The following is a 14338-nucleotide window of genomic DNA, read 5'->3' as shown; positions in this document are numbered from 1 at the left end:
AATTATGCGTGGGTTTTTAGATGACCAGCCCTTGAAGGCTGAAAGTGCGTTTTTGGAAGACGATGGTGGTGGCCGTCAAGGCAGGCAATTCAGATCACTTTTGGGACACGCCTTATTCAAAAGCCTTCAACCAAGACTCAACCTTTTGTTTATTTAAAGTCCAAACTCAGGGACGCCTGGATGGCTCAGTCGGTTAAGCGTCTAACTCTTGATTTTAGCTCAGGTCATGATCTGGGGATCGTGATATCGAGCCCTGCATCGGACTCTGTGCTGTGCATGGAGTCTGCTTAAGATTCTCTCTCCCCCCACCTCTGTCCCTCCCCTGCTGCTCACATGGGTGCGTGCTCTCGCTCTAAAAAAAAAAAAAGTCCAAATTCAGCCTGGCTTCCAGAATTCTTTACAACCAGGATCCTATCCTTCAGCTTTATTTCTCAAACTGTTCATTACATCTTTACTCCTGACAAAATTTTTACTTGTCATTTCTAAAATATACTTTTCATTTTTTTTATGTGTTTATTTTCTTTCCAAGTGGAAGTGCATTCCTCCCATTATCATCTCTACTTCGGTTGTCCTACAATTTTACTCAGCTCTTACTTCCTCTGCAAAATCTTTCCCATTCACCCAGAAGGCCATGAGCCTCCCTCACTATGAACTTGTCCAGTAGAATTTTTAATGTTCCTAGTATTCACCAAGCTATATTATTCTTTCAACAAGTGTACACTGATGTCTAGTGTGCACATGGCATGCACTATGGCCAAACCCCGTCCTTCTGGATATTACGATCCTAGTTGTATACAGCTTGCCTCTATTGGATTGTGAGCTCCAGGAGTGATTCACCAACCAAAGGATAGTTACTATGTGTATGGAATGATGCCATGAACCTATGTGACAGAATCATCCACTCGCAAATGAGGTTGGAAATGGAGTTAAAGAATTTTCTCTCATCAGAATAAAGTTCTGGGCGGAGCAAGATGGCAGAGGAGTAGGAGACCTGGATTTTGTCTGGTCTCAGGAAATCAGCTGGATAGGGATCAAACCATTCTGAACACCTACGAACTCAACAGGAGATCGAAGAAAAGAATAGCAACAACTCTCTGAACAGAAAAGCGACCACTTTCTGGAAGGTAGGACGTGCGGAGAAGTGAATCCGAGGCGATATTCGGGAGGATAGACGGCGGGGGAGGGGCCTCCGTAGGCCGCGGAGCACAAAATTGGAACCTTTAAGAAGTCGGCTCCGCTGAGGGACGTCACTCTGGTGGCTAAGCGGGGGGTGGAAACCTCGCGGGACAGTGTGGTCTCAGGACCCTCGGGGTCACAGAAAGACCGGGGGTGCCTGAGTGCGGCAAAGCTCCCAGGTATCGGAGCAGGGAAGCCGGCTGCAGAGGCGGAGCCCAGGCGCGGGCTCTCAGCTCGGGAGTCGGGCCCCTGCTCCTCCAGCAGGGACCCAACAAGCGGCAGATCCGGGGAGACTCACCTTCTTCCCCCGGGAGGAGAGGCACGGGAGCACACTGCAGGAATCTGCTGGGTTTGGAGACTCCACACGGGGTCGGGTGTCAGAGATAGAAACGTGCGGTCACAGGCCTGGTGAGCAAGGAGTGCGCAAGAGACCGGGGAGACGGGAGTGACTGGCGGCTTTTCCCTGGGGGTCCACTGAGGAGCGGGGCCCCGAGTTCTCGGCTCCTCCGGGGCGGAGACTGGGAGGCCGCCATTTTCACTCTCCGCCTCCAAAGCTGTACGGAAAGCTCGCAGGGAACAAAAGCCCCGGAGAGCAAACGCAAGCAGATTACTTAGCCGGAAGGGGGCAAGGGCGGGGCAATTCCGCCTCCGGCAGAGACACTTGGAAACCACGGCAACAGGCCCCTCCCCAGAAGATCAGCGAGAACAGCCAGACAAGACCAAGTTTACCGATCAATGAGAACGGCAGAACTCCAGCGCTAGGGGACTACTGCACATAGAATCCATGGCTTTTTTACCATGATTCTGTAGTCTTTCAAAGTTAATTTTTTTAACTGTCTTTTTTTTTTAATTTTTCTTTTTCCCTTTTTCTACCAACATCTTATCAATCCCTTTTTTTTTTTTTAAAGATTTTTATTTATTTATTCATGAGAGACAGAGAGAGAGAGGCAGAGGGAGAAGCAGGCTCCCAAGGAGCAGAGAGCCCCATGCGGGACTCGATCCCAGGACCCTGGGATCATGACCTGAGCCGAAGGCAGACGCTTAACCATCTGAGCCACCCAGGCGCCATTATCAATCCCCTTTTTAAAAAACATTTTTATTTTTTATTTTTAGAGTCATATTCTATCCCTTCATAGTAGTTACCTGTATTTTTGGCATATATATATAAGTTGTTCTCTCTTTAAAATTTTGAGATAGTTTCTTCTAACAGATCAAAATGTACCCTAAATCTCTAATGTATGGTTTTTTTTCTACTCCCCTGCCTGATCACATTCTCTCCTTTTTTTTTTTTAAAAAAATCCTCTTCTTTCTTTTTCCAAACTTCTTATCAATTCCTTTTATAAAATTTTTTATAATTTCCATCTTTAGAGTCATATTCCATCCCTTCATCATATCAACCCTTATTTTTGTACATATATAAGTTTTTCTTTCTTTAAAATTTTGGGAGGCACTTTCTTCTAACAGACCAAAATACACCCAAAATCTAGTGTGTGGCACTGATGTATATACCAGCCTGATCATATTTGATCATATTTTGTTTTTTTTGTTTGTTTTGTTCTGTTTTTGTTTGTTTTTATCTTTATCTTTTTCTTTTTCTTTTTTCTCTCTTTCCCTTTCTTTTCCCACTGCTTCAGGTCTTTTCTGATTTGTTTAGATTATATTTTCTGGGGATGTTGTTACCCTGTTAGCATTTTGTTCTCTCATTAATCTATTCGCCTCTGGACAAAATGACAAGATGGAAAAAATCACCTCAGCAAAAAGAACAAGAGATAGTACTGACTGCCAGGGACCTACTCAATACGGACATTAGAATGATGTCAGATCTAGAGTTTAGAATCATCACTTTAAAGATACTAGCTGGGCTTAAAAAAAGCATGGAAGTTATTAGAGAAACCCTTTCTGGAGAAGTAAAAGAACTAAAATCTAACCAAGTAGAAATCAAAAAGGCTATTAATGAGGTGCAATCAAATATGGGGGCGCTAACTGCTAGGATAAATGAGCCAGAAGAGAGAATCAGTGATATAGAAGACCAAATGATGGAAAATAAAGAAGCTGAGAAAAAGAGAAATAAACAACTACTGGATCACGAGGGCAGAATCAAGAGATGAGATCATAAGATGAAACATTAGAATAATTGGGATCCCAGAAGAAGAAGAAAGAGAGAGAGGGGCAGAAGGTATACTGGAGCAAATTATAGCAGAGAACTTCCCTAATTTGGGGAAGGAAACAGGCATTAAAATCCAGGAGGCACAGAGAACCCCTCTCAAAATCAATAAAAATAGGTCAACAACCCGACACCTAATAGTAAAACTTACGAGTCTCAGAGACAAAGAGAAAATCCTGAAAGCAGCTAGGAGAAGAGAGATGTAACCTACAATGGTAGAAACATTAGACTGGCAACAGACCTATCCACAGAGACCTGGCAGGCCAGAAAGGACTGGCAGGATATATTCAGAGCACTAAATGAGAAAAATATGCAGCCAAGAATACTATATCCAGCTAGGCTGTCACTGAAAATAGAAGGAGAGATAAAAAGCTTCCAGGACAAACAAAAACTAAAGGAATTTGCAAACACGAAACCAGCCCTACAAGAAATCTTGAAAGGGGTCCTCTAAGCAAAGAGAGAGCCTAAAAGCAACATAGACCATAAAGGAACACAGACAATATACAGTAAGAGTCACCTTACAGGCAATACAATGGCACTAAATTCCTATCTTTCAATAGTTACCCTGAATGTAAATGGGCTAAATGCTCCAATCAAAAGACACAGGCTATCAGATTGGATTAAAAAACAAGACCCATCAATATGCTGTCTGCAAGAGACTCATTTTAGACCCAAAGACACCCCCAGATTGAAAGTGAGGGGGTGGAAAACCATTTACCATGCTAATGGACACCAAAAGAAAGCTGGGGTGGCAATCCTTATATCAGACAAATTAGATTTTAAACCAAAGACTGTAATAAGAGATGAGGAAGGACACTATATCCTACTTAAAGGGTCTATCCAACAAGAAGATCTAACAATTGTAAATATGTATGCCCTTAACATGGGAGCAGCCAATTATATAAGGCAATTAATAACAAAAGCAAAGAAACACATCGACAACAATACAGTAATAGTGGGGGACTTTAACACCCCCCTCACTGAAATGGACAGATTGTCTAAGCATAAGATCAACAAGGAAATAAAGACTTTAAATGACACACTGGACCAAATGGACTTCACAGACATATTCAGAACATTCCATCCCAAAGCAACGGAACCACATTCTTCTCTAGTGCCCATGGAACATTCTCCAGAATCGATCACATCCTAGGTCATAAATCAGGTCTCAACCAGTACCAAAAGATTGGGATCATTCCCTGCCTATTTTCAGACCACAATGCTTTGAAACTAGAACTCAATCACAAGAGGAAAGTCGGAAAGAACTCAAATACATGGAGGCTAAAGAGCATCCTACTAAAGAATGAATGGGTCAACCAGGAAATTAAAGAAGAATTTAAAAAATTCATGGAAGGGCGCCTGGGTGGCTCAGTCGGTTAGGCGACTGCCTTCGGCTCAGGTCATGATCCTGGAGTCCCGGGATCGAGTCCCACATCGGGCTCCCTGCTCAACAGGGAGTCTGCTTCTCCCTCTGCCCTCTTCCCTCTCGTGCTCTCTGTCTCTCATTCTCTCTCTCAAATAAATAAATAAAATCTTTAAAAAAAAAAAAAATTCATGGAAACCAATGAAAATGAAAACACAACTATTCAAAATCTTTGGGATGCACCAAAGGCAGTCCTAAGAGGAAAGTATATAGCAATACAAGCCTTCCTCAAGAAACAAGAAAGGTCTCAAGTACACAACCTAACCCTACACCTAAAGAAGCTGGAGAAAGAACAGCAAATAAAGCCTAAACCCAGCAGGAGAAGAGAAATAATAAAGATCAGAGCAGAAGTCAATGAAATAGAAACCAAAAGAATAGTAGAACAGATCAACGAAACTAGGAGCTGGTTCTTTGAAAGAATTAACAAGATTGATAAACCCCTGGCCAGACTTATCAAAAAGAAAAGAGAAATGACCCAAATCAACAAAATCATGAATGAAAGAGGAGAGATTCAACCAACACCAAAGAAATACAAACAATTATAAGAACATATTATGAGCAACTCTATGCCAGCAAATTAGATAACCTGGAAGAAATGGATGCATTCCTAGAGATGTATCAACTACCAAAACTGAACCAGGAAGAAATAGAAAACCTGAACAGACCTATAACCGCTAAGGAAATTGAAGCAGTCATCAAAAATCTCCCAACAAACAAAAGCCCAGGGCCAGATGGCTTCCCAGGGGAATTCTACCAAACATTTAAAGAAGAATTAATACCTATTCTTCTGAAACTGTTCCAAAAAATAGAAATGGAAGGAAAACTTCCAAACTCATTTTATGAGGCCACCATTGCCTTGATCCCAAAACCAGACAAAGACCCCATCAAAAAGGAGAATTACAGACCAATATCCCTGATGAACATGGATGCAAAAATTCTCACCAAAATATTAGCCAATAGGATCCAACAGTACATTAAAAGGATTATTCACCACGACCAAGTGGGATTTATCCCTGGGCTGCAAGGCTGGTTCAACATCCGCAAATCAATCAATGTGATACAATACATTAACAAAAGAAAAAGAATCATATGATCCTCTCAATAGATGCAGAAAAAGCATTTGACAAAATACAGCATCCTTTCTTGATCAAAACTCTTCAGAGTATAGGCATAGAGGGTACATACCTCAATATCATAAAAGCCATCTATGAAAAACCTACAGCGAATATCATTCTCAGTGGGAAAAACTGAGAGCTTTCCCCCTAAGGTCAGGAATGCGGAGGGATGTCCACTATCACCACTGCTATTCAACATAGTATTAAAAGTCCTAGCCACAGCAATCAGACAACAAAAAGAAATCAAAGGCATCCAAATCGGCAAAGAAGAAGTCAAACTCTCACTCTTTGCAGATGATATGATACTTTATGTGGAAAACCCAAAACACTCCACCCCAAAATTGCTAGAACTCATACAGGAATTCAGTAAAGTGGCAAGATATAAAATCAATGCACAGAAGTCAGTGGCATTCCTATACACCAACAACAAGACAGAAGAAAGAGAAATTAAGGAGTTGATCCCATTTACAATTGCACCCAAAACCGTAAGATACCTAGGAATAAATCTAACCAAAGAGGCAAAGGATCTGTACTCAGAAAACTATAAAATACTCATGAAAGAAATTGAGAAAGACACAAAGAAATGGAAAAACGTTCCATGCTCATGGATTGGAAGAACAAATACTGTGAAGATGTCAATGCTACCTAGAGCAATCTACACATTCAATGCAATCCCCATCAAAATACCATCCACTTTTTCCAAAGAAATGGAAAAAATAATCCTAAAATTTATATGGAACCAGAAAAGACCCCGAATAGCCAGAGGAATGTTGAAAAAGAAAAGCAAAGCTGGCGGCATCACAATTCCGGACTTCCAGCTCTATTACAAAGCTGTCATCATCAAGACAGTATGGTACTGGCACAAAAACAGACACATGGATCAATGGAACAGAATAGAGAGCCCAGAAATGGACCCTCAACTCTATGGTCAACTCATCTTTGACAAAGCAGGAAAGAATGTCCAATGGAAAAAAGACAGTCTCTTCAACAAATGGTGTTGGGAAAATTGGACAGCCACATGCAGAAGAATGAAACTGGACCATTTCCTTACACCACACACAAAAATAGACTCAAAATGGTTGAAAGACCTAAATGTGAGACAGGAGTCCATCAAAATCCTAAAGGAAAACACAAGCAGCAACCTCTTCGACCTCAGCTGCAGCAACTTCTTACTAGAAACATCGCCAAGGACAAGGGAAGCAAGGGCAAAAATGAACTACTGGGACTTCATCAAGATAAAAAGCTTTTGCACAGCAAAAGAAACAGTCAACAAAACCAAAAGACAACCAACAGAATGGGAGAAGATATTTGCAAATGACATATCAGATAAAGGGCTAGTATCCAAAATCTATAAAGAACTTATCAAACTCAACACCCAAAGAACAAAGAATCCAATCAAGAATTGGGCAGAAGACATGAACAGACATTTTTCCAAAGAAGACATCCAAATGGCCAACAGACACATGAAAAAGTGCTCAGTATTGCTCGGCATCAGGGAAATCCAAATCAAAACCTCAATGAGATACCACCTCACGCCAGTCAGAATGGCTAAAATTAACAAGTCAGGAAACGACAGATGTTGGTGGGGATGCGGAGAAAGGGGAACCCTCCTACACTGTTGGTGGGAATGCAAGCTGGTGCAGCCACTCTGGAAAACAGCAGGAGGTTCCTCAAAAAGTTGAAAATAGAGCTACCATATGATCCAGCAATTGCACTACTGGGTATTTACCCCAAAGATACAAAAGTAGGGATCCGAAGGGGTACGTGCACCCCGATGTTTATAGCAGCAATGTCCACAATAGCCAAACTGTGGAAAGAGCCAAGATGTCCATCGACAGATGAATGGATAAAGAAGATGTGGTATATATATATACAATGGAATATTATGCAGCTATCAAAAGGAATGAGATCTTGCCATTTGCAAGGCGTGGATGGAACTGGAGGGTATTATGCTGAGCGAAATAAGTCAAACACAGAAAGACATGTATCATATGACCTCACTGATATGAGGAATTCTTAATCTCAGGAAACAAACTGAGGGTTGCTGGAGTGGGGGCTGGGGTGGGAGGGATGGGGTGACTGGGTGATAGACGCTGGGGAGGGTATGTGCTCTGGTAAGCGCTGTGAATTGTGCAAGACTGTTGAAAATCAGATCTGTACCTCTGAAACAAATAATGCAATATATGTTAAGAAAAAAAAAAAGAAGATAGCAGGAGGGGAAGAATGAAGGGGGCGGAAATTGGAGGGGTAGACAAACCATGAGAGACGATGGACTCTTAAAAACAAACTAAGGGTTCTAGAGGGGAGGGGGGTGGGAGGATGGGTTAGCCTGGTGATGGGTATTAAAGAGGGCACGTTCTGCATGGAGCAGTGGGTGTAATGCACAAACAATGAATCATGGAACACTACATCTAAAACTAATGATGTAAGGTATGGGGATTAACATAACAATAAAAAATTAAATTAAAAAAAAGAATAAAGTTCTAAGTTGCTAGAACATGGCTCTCTTACTGAAAGCAAATTTCTTTTTGTTTTACTAGAGAAGTGACAACATTGTGAAATGTTTAAGTAACTGAGTCTGGGAGTGATTAGGCATCTTTTGGGGGATTTGATTGAAAAGAAAAAAAATCCGGGAAAACCATTTTTACTTTGACATTAAAATGCATGAATGCAACTCTATTTATTTAGTCTGGTTAGCTAATAAGTTGAGAACTATTCTGGATGACTGAAAGCAAAGAATTTATTTGAATGCAAATGAATGACAAATCTTTAGACAAAGACATGGGAGTGTCCAAGTATTTTGCTTCCCTGTGAAATGTAAATATTATCATGGTATAATCATTACTGATTGACTCTTAATATAACATATAAACCTATGAAGCTTTGTAGTAGAAATGTATTTTTCCTAAATGCTGAAATGTTGGCCAAATTTTGTAAATTTATAAACCAGGAATTATTTAGATATTTTTCCCTTCCAAAGTTTAGGATCAGCAATTACTGGGGAGAAAGCCAACTAAAAAAAAGGCGGGGGGAATATATGGCAAATTTTGAACAAATATGGGTCTATTGAATTTAAAGGAGTGTATTATATTCTTTTATGAACTTTTTTATATTAAAGGATAGTGAAGATAGGTGGCAAAGTTTTTTCTTAATGTCCATCACTTTGCAAAATAAAAAGTTGGCAATCGGGGTGCCTGGGTGGCTCAGTCGGTTAAGCATCTGCCTTCGGCTCAGGTCGTGATCTCAGGGTCCTGGGATTGAGCCCCTCGTTGGGCTCCCTGCTCAGCAGGGAGTCTGCTTCTCCCTCTCCTTCTGCCCCTCCCCCCTGCTTGTGTGCGTTCTCTCTCTCTCAACTAAATAAATAAAATCTTAAAAAAAAAAAAAAAGTTGGCCATCTTAGGACGGTCCCAAACGTCTATTTTGAAGGTCTAAGGATCCAAAAGAAATCCAGTCTGGAAAACACTGAATCAGATTGTTGATGGTCTGAGGTATATTTGGATTTTTAAAAATTGTATTTGTAGAGAGTCATAGAACACAGAATTGGATTTCTAACATTGTTTTTCAAGGGGTCCAAGTTTTCACAAAGTCTGATTGACAAATATTGGAAAACATTCCCGCTCTACAAAAAGCCCACATGCCTTTCCTTTGCAGAGAATTTCCTCTGAAACACTTAACAAAAAAGAAACAGTAATGCTGTGGCAATAGACCATGACTCAGACGACAAAGAATGGGCCCAAAGCTGTCCGGCTGGTGTGACAGAACAGACTCAGACTCAGGTGCAACATTTCAATGAATAACACAGCTTTCTATACAGTTGGTGTTGACGATGTATCTACTAAGAGCAGAACCTTTTTATGGGGAAACTCCAACAGTGGATATATTTAACCATTAGCACAATAGTTAAGCACACAAAAACTTGCTTACAATCTGGATGAGTGATCTTGGGCAAGTCATATAACTTCCTAACTTCTCTAAACTTTAATTTCTAATCTATTAAATGGGGGAATAAAACTGTACCTACTTCAGATGACATGTGATCATGTGCTTGGCCTGGTGCCTGGTCCATCCACACATGGGCTTGCTCATGATTGGTATATTATTTTATGAGACTGATGACCTCCCATTCATTTAAAATATCAAACTCAGATATAAAGAGAGAATTGAGTAAAAGAACCAGGGAACTACAAAAATGGTCTTCACTCTTTCCTCATGGGGGTGCCCTTCCCTAGGGACTGCACTCCCTTCGATTCCTACCTTTACCATCCAACCAGAAGTGGGGTCAGGAGTTCTGATCCCAAACACAAAACACCTTAGGTTGATAGAAGGCAAATTCTGGGAGACCAGTCTCTGAGCTACCACGTTTGGTTCTAGAGAACCCAGGGAGATGACTCTAAGGGGAAGTGTTAGAAGCACAGAGCTACCTCAACTCCCAAGATCTACTTCTTTGAGGTTTGGTCTTTTGTCTTTAAAAGAGAGGATTTCCCTATAAGGACAACTGAAGACTAATCATGAGTGACATTAAGTCAATGAAATAACATTGGGGTGCTCTTGAGATGGCACCTGAAGGGCCTCGCTTTGAGAGCCAAGCCTAGTTGGTTCAATCACATCTTCACAGGGGGATGGCCTCACAGCCCTTCTGACGTCCCCAGCACTCTGGGAAGAAGCACTGGCTTACATTTTTCCCAGTCATCGCTGGCTTTGCAGTCCACTTTTGTGAGGGTTCGGATCGCCTGGCTAGCACAGATGCTATTATACTTTTTCTGCCCCATGTGGCTCCAGGGAAGGGTTTTGCACACACAATCCAGCTCACACAAGGCATTTCTGTGTATTGCTTTTATTGGTTTCAGGAGACACAGGCAGGCAAATTAAAGCTGAGTATTAGACGTTTCTGTTCGTAAAACACCCTTCGGCCACTTTCGCTCACAAGCTCCAGACTCCCACCGCCGGCTTAGCACCTGCTGCCTCTTTCCCTTGGCTTCTCCTCAACCCCAAAATCCATGTTCTCTTTTACAAAGAGTGCTGTAGATAATTCTTCAACTTCCTCTTCTCCTGCCAACTCATTCTCATAAGGTCTTACCTTTTTTTCAAAAATTGAGGTAAAATTCACATAAAACTAACCATTTTACAGTTCATAGGCATTTATTAAACTGTGAAACCATAGAGGCTGCATCCCCAATGACTTAACAAGACAGTTTCCTGAACAAAGACATGAAAGATATTTCCTAGTACTAAGAGAAAAAAATTTTAAGATCATATATTTTTTAGGAATCTCTACACCCCACGTGGGGCTTGAACCTACAACCCTGAGATCAAGAGTCACATGCTCCACCGACTGAGCCAGCCAGGTGCCCCCCTAAGGGAAATTTAGAATGCCAGTTGCGTCCCCTCCCTTAAACCTTGTTCTTCCAGGGATATTAGTCTTTTGGCATTTGAGGAAAAGATGCCGTCAAACAGCTGCTTATCCTTTTGGAGAAAGAGAGATAATTTGTGGGGGGAAAATGGTTGTGAAACATTTAAAACAGATTTGTTCAGAGAAGGTGGTATTTACAAAACTAATTTTCGGCTTTATTTGTTACTCAATGGAATATCAGCAACTTACTTGCAAATCATTCAGCAAATATACATATATATATTTTTTATATATTACATATAAATTTGACATTTGTTCATAGCTGTTTTGCTACCCACATATATGCTTATATATGTAGCAAAACAACTATGAACAAATGTTAAATTTCAGTGGTGGGTCTATGGACCTATTATTCCAACTCAGATGTATATTTGAAATTGTTCATAATAAAAAGTTGGGAAAAACTCACAAAGAAGAGCTCTTTTTTTACATAATTAGTATACACCTGTGTTATCTACATTTTTAGGATATGAAATTTTAGGCAATGAAGGGTACTGGACACAAGTCTGGTGTCGGCTGCAGTGCTTACACTGATCATTCAAACTAAACAAGCCTGATAACGGATCCAAGGACTGGTTGACCTAAGCAAGGATAATACGGAATCCCGGAAGAGCTACAGCGACGGACAGCATCTCTCCTCAGAGTATCAGTCACACGTCACCTCCTGTCCTAGGAACAGCACACACGTAAAGGGCCCAACTTTCACATGGCACTCATTAGAGCCACAAGAAAACTCCCTAAACACACAGTGAAGTAAGATTTAACAAATATTTACTGAGCACCAATTGAGTGAACTTATGGTATTAGGTGTTGTGTATAAGCTAATATATGCAGGACATGGTTTCTGTTTTGGGGTTAACTACAACTGAGTCAGGGAGAGAAGGTGCTTAAATGTGAAAAGTTAAATAACACCACAAAATGTGAAGAGTAATTATTACATTGTTGGTGAAAATGTAAGTTAGTAAAACCTTTAATGGGGGGCAATTTAGTAATATCTATACAAATTAGAAACGTGCATACCCTTTGACTCAGAACTCCAGTTAAATGGGTAGGAACGAAATACCATGCAGCTATAAATAGAGTTAGGCTGTTTTGTTTGTTTGTTTGTTTGTTTTTAAGTAGGCTCCACGTTCAGCATGGAGACCAACATGGGGCTGGAACTCACAACCCTGAGATCAGGACCTGAGCTGAAATCAAGTCCGTAGCTTAACTGATTGAGCCACCCAGGTGCCCCTAGGCAGCGTGATATGTACTGATACAGAATAATCTCCAAAACAGATGTGAAAGCAAAAATAGACAAGTGGGACTACATCAAGCTTAAAAGCTTCTGTGCAAGAAAGGAAACAATCAAGAGGGTAAAAAGTCAACCTGCAAATGGGAGAAAATATTTGCAAACCATATATCTTATCTGATAAGGAGTTAATATCCAAAATATATAAGAACTCCTACAACTTAATAACTAAAAACCCCCAAATAACTCTATTTAAAAATGGGCAAAGGATTTGAATAGACATTTCTCCAAAGGCATACAAATGGCCACTGGGCTTATGAAAAGATGCTCTATGTCACTGTTAAGGAAATACAAATCAAAACCACCTCACATCTGTTAGGATGGTCATTATAAAAAAAATCAGAAAACAACAAATGCTAGTGAGAATGTGGAGAAACTAGGACCCTCGTGCACTGTTGGTGGGAATGTAAATGGTGCAGCCACTAAGGAAAACTGTATGGAGGTTCCTCAAAAAATTAAGAATAGAATTTACTATAGATCCAGGAATTCCACTTCTGCATATTTATCCAAAAGAACTGAATGAGATATTCATACTACCATGTCTATTATAGCATTATCCACAATAGCCGAGCGGCGGAAACAATCTAAATGTCCACAGACAGATGAAGGGATAAAGAAATTGTGGTATATACGTACAATGGAGTATTATGTAGCCTTAAAAAAGGAAAACCTGCCATATGCTACAACATGGATGAAACTTACAGACATTATGCTAAGTGAAACAGCCAGTCACAAAAGAACAAATACTGCATGATTCCACTAAAGCAGTCAAACTCATATAAGCAGAAAGTAAAATGATGGTTGCCAGGGCTGGGAGGAGGGGAAAATGAGTTTTTGTTCAATGGACATAGAGTTTTAGTCATGCAAGATAAAAAAGTTCTATAGATCTACTGTATGTATAATAATGTACATATAATTAACAATAGTATTGTACACTTAAAGGTTTATTAAGAGGACAGATTTCCTGCTGTGTTTTTTTACAATTGAAATTATATATCTATACATATCTTTAAAGATCTCTAAGTAAAAAGAAGTCAAGATGCAGAGGATTGCATGTAGTATGCCAACATTGTGTGTGTGTGTGTTCTATATAAATATATAGTTAGCTAGGCTTAGAGTATATTTTGCAAAGATACAGAAAGCTGTAAGAGTGGCTGCTTCCAAGGAAGAAAACTGGATGCTTGGGGCAGATAATGAAGGAGGGCAATTTTGTAACTTTTGAATTTGTACCAATTAAATTTAAATATTACCAATCAAAAAATATAAGACAAAGCAATTTATAAAAATATAAGAAATGTATTATAAGGTACTAATGACACATACCAAAAGAATTATCTAGATAATAAGTGATAAACCGGAATGGAGAATGAAGTATTTACAAGGTGGAATTTGAGCTGGGCCCTGAGGAATGGGAAGTGTTTGCATAGGAAGAGGAGAGGAGTAAGGACAGGCCAGGTGTGTACGTACAAGTTGGAGTGGGGAGGGAAGGAGAATAGGAGAGAAGTAAACATGGAGAAGCAGGGTAATGAAAGGCAAATCAAGTGCCAGACAGTGAGATGGTTTCAGGGTAGCATAGAATGTAGGTAAGAGAGAAAAGAATGAAATACAGTTTAGTAGATGATGCAGGGGAAGGTGGGATTAACGTGGCGGGCAGCAGGGAGCCACTGTAGGCTCTTGAGCAGGGAAGTCCTATTATAAAAGCAGGATTCCAAGGAGATCAATGGACACAACAGACAAAATGAACTAAAAAATAGACAAC

This window comes from Mirounga angustirostris, unplaced genomic scaffold (assembly GCF_029215605.1).
Source record: "Mirounga angustirostris isolate CCGP_5_RB_7025 unplaced genomic scaffold, mMirAng1.0.hap1 SCAF_9, whole genome shotgun sequence".
Classification (NCBI taxonomy): Eukaryota; Metazoa; Chordata; class Mammalia; order Carnivora; family Phocidae; genus Mirounga; species Mirounga angustirostris.
The sequence above is the reverse complement of the archived record's forward strand: the minus strand, read 5'-3'. Positions refer to the sequence as shown.